Source organism: Coregonus clupeaformis, unplaced genomic scaffold, assembly GCF_020615455.1.
Source record: "Coregonus clupeaformis isolate EN_2021a unplaced genomic scaffold, ASM2061545v1 scaf2922, whole genome shotgun sequence".
Taxonomy (NCBI): Eukaryota; Metazoa; Chordata; class Actinopteri; order Salmoniformes; family Salmonidae; genus Coregonus; species Coregonus clupeaformis.
In genome coordinates this window covers 1-11,353 of record NW_025536376.1, presented here as the reverse complement: position 1 = coordinate 11,353, position 11,353 = coordinate 1, and positions in this window count along the sequence as shown.

The window sequence follows — 11,353 nt, the reverse complement described above, 5'->3', positions numbered from 1 at the left end:
TGTCTGTCTGTCTGTCTGCCTGTCTGCCTGTCTGCCTATCTGTCTGTCTGTCTGTCTGTCTGTCTGTCTGTCTGTCTGTCTGTCTGTCTGTCTGTCTGCCTATCTGCCTATCTGCCTGTCTGCCTGCCTGTCTGCCTGTCTGTCTGTCTGTCTGCCTGCCTGCCTGTCTGCCTATCTGCCTATCTGCCTGTCTGTAATATGTATGTATGTTTGATCGGTGGTTTGGTAATGCTGCTTCTCTTATCACTACAGATAACGAACAGAAAAAAATGTGTAGTCAAAAAAAAGCTGTGATACAAATGTAGTTGGGAAAATACCGTAGTAAAACGGCTGACCGAACAGCCTTAAAAACAACACAGAACTGATGTGGAGAGTTTTTTTTGTTCAATAACCAATGTCTCTTTGGTCAATACAGTGGTAAGAGCTTTTCACTGCGTAACAAGTCAAGTATTATGATATTCCCATTCTATATGTTTACATGTCTCAGTGACACCTTTGGGAATGACTGGGATGATTCTAACATGACATTAACACTGATCAAAGTCATCAATACTGTACACATAATGAAGAAGGTGATCATTGCTTTTATAAAAAAAACGGGTTCGGAGAAATCCGCAATCTGATTGGCTTTCAGCACATGGAGACATCAGAGAATGGGAGTGTTCCCTATGTTCTGTTGGAATTGTCAAAATTCTTTAGTTCTAATCCACAAAACCCAAATCTTCCCAATCCAGAGGGAGAAATCACCAAAAGACCCCAAATCAAATCAAACTACTCTCTCCTTCTTTTGTTTATTTGGTGTTTGATGGTTGGGTGGGATTCATCCATTTATGGGAGCTGAAGTTGGAACTGGTTACTATCTGGCTACTATCAACCAAAAATAAAGCTTTCTTTAAACCTAATCCCCCAACCTGCTGTAATACAAGACCTGCCACCTCATCTCTCTCTGAGAGAGAGAGAGACAAAGTGAGAGACAAAGAGAGAGACTGAGAGAGAGAGACAGACAGACAGACCTTCACCAGAATCTTGGAGAAATGTGGAACAGCTGCAGTTGTACAATCCAGTCTTGCCCCGTACACCAGAGGTTCCTTGTCCCCTCATCTCATAGGTACACTCCAAGCCCCCCTGGCAAAGCCATGATCCCTCCAGACCATTCTCCAATCTGTAAAGCACAACATTATTCCCAATTTACCTTTGCAGAGGATATTCCCCTAAAACGATCAACCATTAGACTCAAACTATCCACCTCCGCTTGAATTTTCACTAAAATAACCACATCATCAGCATAGGATGAGAGACGAATAGGAGGAATATCCTGTGAAAGGTGCACCCCTTCAATGCGACTTCTAATGCTATTTAGTAGTGGCTCTATAGCGATGGCATATAACATTCCTGACAAAGAACATCCCTGCCTAATACCTCTACACACTTTAAAAGGAGCACTCAAGCCACCGTTAACTTTCAATACACTTTCAATGTCCCCATATATCACCTTTATCATTGCAATAAAACCAGAGCTGAAACCAAACGCCTCGAAAGTGTGCCATAAGTATTGATGTCCAACACGGTCAAATGCCTTTTCCTGATCAGTTGAAATTAGACCAGCATCCAACCCAATAGCCCTAGAGACGTCCAAAAAATCCTGAATCAGAGAAATGTTATCCCCTATCTGCCTGCCAGGAACACAGTAGGACTGGTCCGTATGATTTGCCCCATCACCTCCCTCAGCCTGTTGGACAAAGCCTTTGACAGGATCTTATAAACAGTGCACAATAAAGCCACCGGCTTCCAGTTCTTCACCTCCCTAGGGTCACCCTTTTTGGGCAGTAGGGTGAGGACAGCCCTTCTGCAGCTTATTGGTAGTAACCCTCCGGTTAAACTATCATTAACTACTGCTAGTCAACCCTCTCCCAACATAGCCCAAAAAGACTTGAAAAAGTCAACGGGAAGCCCATCAATGCCTGGTACCCTTCCATTTTCCATGCCTTTTAATGCAGTGTATAGCTCCTGCAAAGACAATGGTTGCTCTAGCTCAACCTGAGCTTCTGCAGCCACCTGTGGGAGCCCATCAAGGAACTGCTGTGTCACTGTTTTATCCTCTTTGTACTCACACTTGTAGAGCTCAGCATAGAACTCTACTGCCCTCTTTCTAATTTCACTAGGGCTAGTGAGCTCCTGTCCAACAGCTGATTTGAGACAATGAATTAATCTTCTTTGTCCATTCTTTTTCTCTAAACCAAAGAAAAATGTGGATGAGGCATCCATTTCAGAGATTCCCTGAAACGTACTTCTCACCAATGTCCTCTGTGCTCTGATACCCAGCAGGTCTGCCAATGCAGCTTTTTTCCTATTGAGGGCCTGAGAATGGCCTCGATCTCCTGTGGTCTCAACCAACATCCTGAGTTACACTATTTCAGTCTCTAGGGCTTTCATTGATCTGGTGATATCCTTGGTGACATTCCTCGTGTATTGATTACAGAATTGTTGAATCTGGATTTTCCCTATATCCCACCACTGTAGAATGGATACAAAACTGGCCTTTTGAGACCTCCACCTCTCCCAGAAAAAACTCAAACATTTCCTGAAGTGAGCATCACTCAACAAAGTTATATTAAAATTCCACTATGCGCTTTTGGGTTTTACATCGTTAATGAACACCATCTCTGTTGTTGTCACGCCCTGACTCAAGGGACTTGTATTTGTTGAGTCAGGGTGTGTATTTTCTGTGTTGGGTTTGTCTATGTTAGATTCTAGTATGTCTAGATCTATGTTGGCTCAGTGTGGTTCCCAATCAGAGGCAGCTGTCGCTCGTTGTCTCTGATTGGGGACCATACTTAGGCAGCCTTTTGGCACGAGTTAGTTGTGGGATCTTGTTCCGTGTAAGGTATGTTGTTTGTATGCTACCTTGGAATTCACGTTTTGTTTGTTGTTTTGTCGTGTGTTTAGTCGTTAATAAATATGAATGCATATCACGCTGCGCCTTGGTCCTTCTCGTTCATGAACGATCGTGACAGAAGATCCCACCACTCCTGGATCAAGCAGCGTCACGAGGAGAGAGGATGGACTTGGGAGGAGATGAGAGAGAGTCTGGCAAGAGGGATGGAGGCCATGTTCACGGGGGAGAGACAAGCCCCAATAAAATTTAGGGGGGGGGGCTCACGCCGTTGACGACGAGGCAGCAGGAGGCCGCGATAGAGCGGTTCAGCCGTTTAGCAGAGGAGGCCGCCAGATTAAGGGGGTCATTGGTTCAGAGGGAGCAGAAGGAAAGTGTAGAGGCACGGCGAGAGGAGCTGGTTAGGCAGCAGAAGGAGCGGGGGTTAATGAAGGAACCCAGTCCCGCTCCTCGCACCAATCGAGTGGTGCGTGTCGTCAGTCCGGTCCGGCCCGTTCCTGATTCCCGCACTAAGCCAGTGGTGGGTGTTCCCAGTATGGTTCGGCCCGTTCCTGCTCCTCGCATCAAGCCAGTGGTGCGCATCGCCAGCCCGGTCCGGCCTGTTCCTGTCCCTCGCACCAAGTCAGTGGTGCGCGTCGCCAGCCCGGCCCGGCCTGTTCCTGCCCCGTGCACCAAGCCAGTGGTGCGCGTCGCCAGCCCGGTCCGACCTGTTCCTGTCCCTCGCACCAAGCCAGTGGTGCGCGTCGTCAGCCCAGTCCGGCCCGTTCCTGCTCCCCGCACCAGGCCAGTGGTGCGCTTCGCCAGTCCGGTACGGCCCGTTCCTGCTCCCCGCACCAAGCCAGTGGTGCGCGTCGTCAGCCCAGTCCGGCCCATACCTGCTCCCTGCACCAAGCCAGGGGTGCGCGTCGTCAGCCCAGTCCGGCCTGTTCCTGCTCCCCGCACCAAGCCAGTGGTGCGTGTGTCCAGTCCGGCACGAATCCCAATCAGAGGCAGCTGTCGCTCGTTGTCTCTGATTGGGGACCATACTTGTTCCGTGTAAGGTATGTTGTTTGTATGCTACCTTGGACTTCACGTTTCGTTTGTTGTTTTGTCGTGTGTTTAGTCGTTAATAAATATGAATGCATATCACGCTGCGCCTTGGTCCTTCTCGTTCATGAACGATCGTGACAGTTGTTAAACAATAATCAGAAAATCCCACTGGGGTTATCACACTTGATTTACAGACCAGAGATTGATGCTCAAAACAATAAAACCTATCTAACCTGGCCATAGAGATGGTGTTCTCTCTCACATGCGCCCAGGTTTACTGTCTCGTGCCTCCATGTTGACTCCGCCAAATATCACACAGTTCATGTGTTACAATGAGGCGTTTAAAAAAAGTCCTTGAGGCTATATGAGGTTCTTTGTGATTTCTATCTAAATCACTGACTGTGCAGTTAAAATCCCCAGCAATAAATAAAGAATCTTCATTATTACATTTCTCAATGGTATTTGATAATGTCTCTAAAAAACATACCCTCTCAACTGCCACCACTGGGGCATATACAGTGGGGGAAAAAAGTATTTAGTCAGCCACCAATTGTGTCACGAGTTACAAAGCCAGAACCCAGAAGCAGACCAGGACAAGGTAAGTTGAAACGAAGGTGAGTGTTTATTTACAAATTCAAGAGTGATGCTGAGTAATCCAGGGAACAGAGCGGGCGGCGTTGATTAGTTGTTGGGGGTGCAGTGGTTGATCCGATCATGGCTCGGCAGCCGCCGACCACCAGGCAGAGGTTGGATGAAGGTTCCGGACGAGTGATGTTCATGGCTAACGATCCGGCAGGGAATGGATGTTAGGCCAGAGCCTAAGAAGGGTGATGATCAGGACCAGGTGTGCAGATTGCTGATGGGATGCAGGTGCGGAAATCAAGAGAGCTCCCCGGAGCGTTCCAGAACCCTCGGGAAACTGGAGATCACGAGCAGAACAACTAGTCCACAGACAGGACCCGACTCAGACTGCCGGGATCGTTACAAATTGTGCAAGTTCTCCCACTTAAAAAGATGAGACAGGCCTGTAATTTTCATCATAGGTACACGTCAACTATGACAGACAATTGAGAGAGAAAAAAATCCAGAAAATCACATTGTAGGATTTTTTATGAATTTATTTGCAAATTATGGTGGAAAATAAGTATTTGGTCACCTACAAACAAGCAAGATTTCTGGCTCTCACAGACCTGTAACTTCTTCTTTAAGAGGCTCCTCTGTCCTCCACTCGTTACCTGTATTAATGGCACCTGTTTGAACTTGTTATCAGTATAAAAGACACCTGTCCACAACCTCAAACAGTCACACTCCAAACTCCACTATGGCCAAGACCAAAGAGCTGTCAAAGGACACCAGAAACAAAATTGTAGACCTGCACCAGGCTGGGAAGACTGAATCTGCAATAGGTAAGCAGCTTGGTTTGAAGAAATCAACTGTGGGAGCAAATATTCGGAAATGGAAGACATACAAGACCACTGATAATCTCCCTCGATCTGGGGCTCCACGCAAGATCTCACCCCGTGGGGTCAAAATGATCACAAGAACGGTGAGCAAAAATCCCAGAACCACACGGGGGGACCTGGTCAATGACCTGAAGAGAGCTGGGACCACAGTCTCAAAGTAAACCATTAGTAACACACTATGCCGTCATGGATTAAAATCCTGCAGCGCACGCAAGGTCCCCCTGCTCAAGCCAGCGCATGTCCAGGCCCGTCTGAAGTTTCCCAATGACCATCTGGATGATCCAGAGGAGGAATGGGAGAAGGTCATGTGGTCTGATGAGACAAAAATAGAGCTTTTTGGTCTAAACTCCACTCGCCGTGTTTGGAGGAAGAAGAAGGATGAGTACAACCCCAAGAACACCATCCCAACCGTGAAGCATGGAGGTGGAAACATCATTCTTTGGGGATGCTTTTCTGCAAAGGGGACAGGACGACTGCACCGTATTGAGGAGAGGATGGATGGGGCCATGTATCGTGAGATCTTGGCTAACAACCTCCTTCCCTCAGTAAGAGCATTGAAGATGGTTCATGCTGGGTCTTCCAGCATGACAACGACCCGAAACACACAGCCAGGGCAACTAAGGAGTGGCTCCGTAAGAAGCATCTCAAGGTCCTGGAGTGGCCTAGCCAGTCTCCAGACCTGAACCCAATAGAAAATCTTTGGAGGGAGCTGAAAGTCCGTATTGTCCAGCGACAGCCCCGAAACCTGAAGGATCTGGAGAAGGTCTGTATGGAGGAGTGGGCCAAAATCCCTGCTGCAGTGTGTGCAAACCTGGTCAAGACCTACAGGAAACGTATGATCTCTGTAATTGCAAACAAAGGTTTCTGTACCAAATATTAAGTTCTGCTTTTCTGATGTATCAAATACTTATGTCATGCAATAAAATGCAAATTAATTACTTAAAAATCATACAATGTGATTTTCTGGATTTTTGTTTTAGATTCCGTCTCTCACAGTTTAAGTGTACCTATGATAAAAATGACAGACCTCTACATGCTTTGTAAGTAGGAAAACCTGCAAAATCGGCAGTGTATCAAATACTTGTTCTCCCCACTGTACATTTATCAGACACATAGTGATGTTTTCATAACTCGCTCTAACTTTTAATAACCTCCCCTCAACTACCTCTTCAACCTCATATGACAAAGGCAAAAACCCTTTTGAGAACAAGATGGCCACACCCCCACTTTTTGAGTTTCTATGACTACACCCCCTTATGTCACTTCCCTTTCCCCTAATTAACTCATCCACTATGGCTCTTTTTTTAACGTCTCTCGCCTCATTTACGTTTAAAGAAGAAATCTTAAAACTGCTCATGGATGAGAATAAAATACAGAGGAAGACACAGAAACCACACTTCTTTACAGAGTTAAGGCTGCGACTGAACTCTTTCATTTCCTTTAGCATTTACATCACGTATCACTCTCGTGACCACTTTCTTGAGTCTAGCAATGTCAGGGCTTGTCAAACATTCCCCTGTTATTTTTGACACCAGAAACTTTGCTGATTCAATAAACAATTCACTTTCAGGAAAAATATCTGTTACATTATAATCCTGCATATATTTCTTCCCTTTTGTCAACTTCAGAAATTGACGTACTTTCTCAATCCCATACCTCCCTTCCACCCAATTTATCTCACTATTTTGTTGTGACGCGTCAGATGATTCACTCTCGCTATCCTCCCCAGAAGAAAACTCTACAACCTGTTCATCCTCAACTGATTTATCAATCTCTACCTTCCTCTTGGAAGTAGACCCTTCTCCACCCCTTAAATTCTTCCTCTTACTCCTCGGTACTTTGAAAACAGCTGCTTCCTTTTCCATTATTTCAATCTCCTCTTGACCTCCAATTTCATTTTCCAGCACCACCTCAGCGACCGCAGTCGCAATCTCACCGACTGTTTCCCCTCCCTCTTTGTTCTGATCTACCACAATTGCCCCCGTATCCACACTGCTTTCCTTTCCTACTTTTCCAACCACATCTGCCCACCTTCTCCCTTCCCCCGCACCCTTAGCATGTTCACCCCTTCGCGGTGGTGCATTAGCTGCACCAGCACTAGAGCTGCTAACAGGCTCTGTGCGCTCGTTCTCGGGACAATTACGTACCAAATGCCCCTCTCTTCCACAGCCAAAGCATTTCATTGATTCAGTAGAACAGTAGAAGACATAATCAAATCCATCAATCTTAAAACTGAATGCTAAATTCAGTTCATCAGTGTCCTTCTTTAAAATCATATGCACTTGTCTCCTATGAAACACGACATGTTTCAGCAAAGGAGATTTGCATCCAAAAATAACCTTCTTTATTGTAGATACAATTTGACCATGACGAGATAACTCTCGCTCCAACACTTCATCTCTAACAAATGGTGGCTGGTTAGAAAGTATAACTTTCATCGCCAGTTTCATAAGAGGAAATACAGACGTCTGTGTCTCCCACAACACAACACCACTCCTCAACTATCCTATTCACCTTTTCAATGGAATCTAAGAATATCACTACAGCGCTATTCATCCTTGAGGTTGATTTTATGCTATCATACCCAATGATAGCACCCACTGCTAAGCTACATTCTTCCACTGAACACCCGGCTGCAGCAGGAATCTTTACTCCATGCCGCCGACTAAGTTTTTCAAACTCCAAAACCTCCGCGAGTGGCCATTGCAACCAGCCCCACCCGCAACTAAGGAGTGGTTCCGTAAGAAGCATCTCCAAGGTCCTGGAGTGGCCTAGCCAGTCTCCAGACCTGAACCCAATAGAAAATCTTTGGAGGGAGCTGAAAGTCCGTATTGCCCAGCGACAGCCCCGAAACCTGAAGGATCTGGAGAAGGTCTGTATGGAGGAGTGGGCCAAAATCCCCTGCTGCAGTGTGTGCAAACCTGGTCAAGACCTACAGGAAACGTATGATCTCTGTAATTGCAAACAAAGGTTTCTGTACCAAATATTAAGTTCTGCTTTTCTGATGTATCAAATACTTATGTCATGCAATAAAATGCAAATTCATTTCTTAAAAATCATATAATGTGATTTTTCTCACAGTTGAAGTGTACCTATGATAAAAATTACAGACCTCTACATGCTTTGTAAGTAGGAAAACCTGCTAAATCGGCAGCGTATCAAATACTTGTTCTCCCCACTGTATATATATATACAAACCAAAACCCAATAGAGTGAAAAGAATTCCAGTCGCTCTCACAATCACTCCTGCTTCACGACTCACTCCCAGCATGCACTCCAGAGAGAGAGAGAGAGAGAGAGAGAGAGAGAGAGAGAGAGAGAGAGAGAGAGAGAGAGAGAAAAAAAAAATCCAAAGCCACTCAATGTACCATCTTTTCCTGCGGTTGCCTTGGTAACTGCATGGTGATCATTAGGTTAGGTACCTTGGTCTGCATCGGGCGTGGTAACTACAGGCAGATGGATGCTACACCTCTCCTGAGGGGCGACCTGCCATTAGTGACACACACACACACACACACACACACACACAGTCTTGTGCAGCTAACCTTGTGGGGCAAGAATAGTTAAACCCATCCACACACGCAGACACACCTCTCCAGAGGGAGGACGACCTGCCGTTAGTTCCACTTGTGGCGCCATGTGCTGTGGCCAGGGGTTAACAACGCTCCTACACACACCTCCTCACCACAGATATATAATCTATAGAATGGGCCTCCCCATTCAAGTCAATGATTATTATGTCTATAGATTATATTTCTATGAGGTCTACAAGGTTGATAATCCAAGAGAATAAAAAAACTAAAAAAGACAGGATCTTTAAATTGATTTTGTACTGTCTTTTATTGTCATTATACTGGCCTTGGCCTTGCCTGACCTTGGCCTTGCCTTGTCCCAAATGGCACAATGGGTGCCATTTGGGATGTAGTCAGCCTTGGCCTTGCCTTGTCCCCCCCCCCACCCACCCACCCCCGCTACTGCTTATTGGATTAATCCAAAATGGCACCCTATTCCCTATATAGTGCATTACTTTTTACTACAGCCATGGTCAAACATAGTGCGCTGTATAGAGAATAGGTTAAGGCCTTTGGCCTTACTGCTGTTCACACAGTAGTACATAATGATTGAGTCCCAAATGGCATCCTATTCCCTATGCTACACTACTTTTGACAAAGACCCCAATGAAAAGTAGTGCACTATAAGAGAATAGGATTTAGCCAACAGATACATCTACAGCAACTGGCATGGCACGCTCCTGTGTGGCTCAGTCGGTAGAGCATGGCGCAGGGTTGTGGGTTCAATTCCCACAGGGGACCTTGGTACGGAGGGGGGGGGGGAGGGAAAAATAATGAAATGCATGCACTCACTTAACTGTATGTCGGTCTGAATAAGAGCGTCTTGCTAAATGACTCAAATGTAAACGCTACTCCCCCTCTCACTCTGCAGTCCCTGTCTCTCGCTGATCTCTAGCGGTGAGAACTGGAAACTGCAGCTATGGTCTTACCGGTCCAGCCAGTGGGGAAATGACTGATGAGGGATGGATTGAAATTTACAGAATTAGTACCTGGAGGAAAAATGGGGGGGAGGGTAATACTTTTTTCAATTTCAGTCAAGATGAGGGCTTAGTATTTTTTAATCTAGTCCAGTAATAATAATTATGCCATTTAGCAGACGCTTTTATCCAAAGCGACTTACAGTCATGCGTGCACACATTTTTGTGTATGGGTGGTCCCGAGATTGAACCCACTACCTTTGCGTTACAAGCGCCGTGCTCTACCAGCTGAGCTACAGAGGACCACCCAGTGGAGGGTAGTGTATGTAACTGGATGAAATGTCAATATATCTCAGTGTTTTAGAATTAGTAGCTTATTAGGGCTATATTGGATATGTGCCCATGCCGCCCCTCACCTCTGATTCTCCGCTGGGTGTGCAGTATCAAGTGCACCTGTAGGCTATTTAGTGCGGCCTCAATCAAATGATCCATAGGACTTTGATAGCTTGCTACACTATTAAGACTTTTCTGTCATTTCAACAGCAAAACACTGTAGAACGCACAATATAATACCACACATGTTTTACAGCATTCATGCTGTGGATTGCACTGCATTATGGGTAAAATGCTGAAAAATTACTCTAACATACTGTATTTCTTACAGTAATAGCTTAGCCTACTGTAGATTCAAATGATCCGTTTCAGGCGCCAACCTCATGCTGTCGGGTGAGAAACATGAAGCTCAGATTATTTTAGTAAATATCTTCTTGAAGCGCCGTGAAGTGGAATAATATTTTCAGCAATTGCTGGGTAGGTGCCTTGCCTTGTTTATAAGCATATTTATTAGCTAGCCAACATTGAATTACTGCATGTTTTTTTTAGCTAACCTAGCTAGATAGCTGGCTAACGTTTGCTAAACTAGCTAGCTGAGCTGAAGTTGACAAAATAAATGTTGGTCTGCTCTAAATTGCTCCTAAATATCTAGCTGTGTGACCTAAAACATCACCCAGAGAATACTGTGATTATAGGCTGTACATACACACATACAGGCACATAATATAATTTTACATTAGTGTTGTAATGATTCTCTTATTTGGTTACATATGTGTTCACTTCTTTGTTACTTTCTATTGTCAATTATGTTGTTAATTCGTTTTAATGTTGTTACCAATTTGAATTAATGTATTTTATGTACAAATGTATTGTTTTTCTTACATTTAGATTTCAGGTAAGGATTTCACTGTACATTTACAGCATTATCCTGGCACCAGAGTTGCCAGCTTAATACCTGTAATTTTTACAGTACTATTTTCCTTTACTGTTAAATATTACAGCATCCCTGTAAATGTACAGCAAGGATGCTGTAATATTTATTTACAGTAAGGAAAAATAGTACTGTAGCAAAAACATATTACAGCATCTCTGCTGTAAATCAAAATTACAGTATTAAGCTGGCCACTGTGGTGCCAGTATAATGCT